We start from the raw sequence: 2,469 nt of genomic DNA, 5'->3' as shown, positions 1-2,469 counted from the left end.
TTTCTTTTTCTTTCTTTCTTTCTTTCTTTCTTTCTTTCTTTCTTTCTTTCTTTCTTTCTTTCTTTCTTTCTTTCTTTCCTTCCTTCCTTCCTTCCTTCCTTCCTTCCTTCCTTCCTTCCTTCCTTCCTTCCTTTTTTTGTACCAGGAATTGAACTCAGGACCTTGTACTTGCCAGGCAGGAACTAATGCCACTGAGCTATATCCCTAGTCCTTGATGGGTATTTTTGCATGTATATCCTTTATGGTTATTGGCTTGGTCTGGCTTTGGTATCAGGGTAATACTGGCTTCATTAATATGCTTTGAAAGTATTCCCTCTTCAGTATTTTGGAAGAATTTTTAAGAGACTGGTATTAGTTATTACATGTTTGTTAGAATTTAGTAGTGAAGGTGTCAAATACTAGATATTTCTTTGATGAAAGCTTTTTCATAGATGTTTCAACCTCCTTACTCATTATTAGTCTGCTCAAATTATCCACTTGGAGTGGTGGTACTCACCTGTAATCCTAGCACTTTGGAGGCTGAGACAGGAGGATTACCATGAGTTTGAGGCCAACGTGGCATACATAGGGAGTTCAAGGTGAACCTGGTTCACATAGCTAGACTCTGTATGCAAATATCAAATGAATGAAAAAGTTATATAAATTTTCACATTCTTCATGAATCATGTTTCATAAATTATATGTGTCTAAGGATTAATGAATATCTTCTGAATTATTTAACTTGGGACAATTATTGTTCAAGATATTCTCTTAGGAACCTTTGTATTTCTGGGCTTCTAGTTACAATGATTCCGTTTATTTCTGATGTTTGCAGCTGATTCTTTTTACTTTTTCTTAGTCTAGCTAAAGTTTTCACTATTTCATATTACTGAAAAATCAAAACTTAGCTTATCTTTTATATTATTCTTATAGTTTTTATTTCCTTTATTTTTCCATTGAACTCTGCTATTTCTTATGCTGATATTGGGCTTACTTTGTTCTTTTTGTGTTACCTTGAGATATAATGTTAAGTCACTTATTTGGAATCTTCCATTTCGGTGACCATCTAGTTCTATAAACTTTCCTCTTCAAGTTGTTTTTCCTACAACCCAAAAAAGGTAGCATGCTGGCCTTCCATTTTCATTTACCTAAAGACATTTCAAAATTCCTTTTTAACTTCTTCATTGACCTTTTAGTTGTTAAAGTGTAATCCATTGATTTGTGGATTTTCTGAAATTCTTTCTTTTATTGATTTATAAAGTTATGTAACATTGTCATAAAATATATTTTTTAAAAATATCAATTATTTTAAAACAGCTGACGCTTTATTGTGCCTTCAATATGACTGGGGCTGGAGGATGTCCTTTGAATATTTAAGAAAAATAAGTATTCTGTGGCTGTTAAATTGAAACTTTTGTGCATATGTTAGATGAGGTCAGGAACATTTGGGGTCCCATGGACATAGACTTCTGTGTATGTATTAGGTTTGTTCACTTATTGTACATTTTTTCCATAATTTTATTGAGAAACAAATAGCAACGAGACGGTTTCAAATCAAATTGGTAGGACAGTTTCAATAATTAACACATTGCATACTCTCCTCATAATAGTTATTTGCTGTGCAAGATGCAGACATGATATCCTATTTACAAATACCATTAGAACAAATCCCTGTATTCATTAATAGAATGTAACTTTATATGTATCCTAACCATTTTGAATACATAAATACAAAATGGACATTCATTTGTATCCCCTTTTTTGCTTAGCTCTGCCATTTGAAAATTACAGGTGTGTTAACTCAGCAAAATGTTCTAAAAGAGTCCAGCAGTCCATAATAGTATGGGGTCTACCACTTGACTGGCAATGTCAGAAATTGTTGACGTGAGTCCCCTACAGCTCGACATAACACCATGGCTTTACTTCTTATACTTCGTTTTTATACTTTTTTGCTGGATGATTAAGACCAAGATAAAGCAAGACCTATGCAACAAGAGTTGTAGGTTTTGGATCTGATGAGTTCAGTCAAATACCCGCAGGATTTATCCTGAGGCCCTGTACCTCAGATTGTAGATTCTTTGTCAGTGTCAGCCATGTGAATGAGTCAAGGACATTTCTTGGCCAATGTGCTCTGTGTGAAAGCCTGAGAAAATGTTTTCTCTCCATGTGACTCTCCTCAGGCATACTGTACATCATCAGTCACTTTCCTCTTTGGCCCCATAATCTCCTTGATCAGAAAATTTGGGACAGAACCGAGATACATGATGTTACAGTACAAGTTCTATATGTCCTGAGTCTTCATTGACCTTGAAAGGCTAGGGCCAAAATGTTGGCTTTCCTTGTGGCCCACATTTTTCTCTAATTTTTGGTCTGCAAACTTAGGTATTAACCCTCCAGAAGAGAAGCTTATTGTTATTACCATACAACCTAGGCTGTTAAGCTTAACCTCACTATCTGTCTGAATATCAAACATCTTAGGCATAACATGGA

The sequence above is a fragment of the Octodon degus genome, unplaced genomic scaffold (assembly GCF_000260255.1).
Source record: "Octodon degus isolate 3935 unplaced genomic scaffold, OctDeg1.0 scaffold00075, whole genome shotgun sequence".
NCBI classification, from domain to species: domain Eukaryota; kingdom Metazoa; phylum Chordata; class Mammalia; order Rodentia; family Octodontidae; genus Octodon; species Octodon degus.
The sequence above is the reverse complement of the archived record's forward strand: the minus strand, read 5'-3'. Positions refer to the sequence as shown.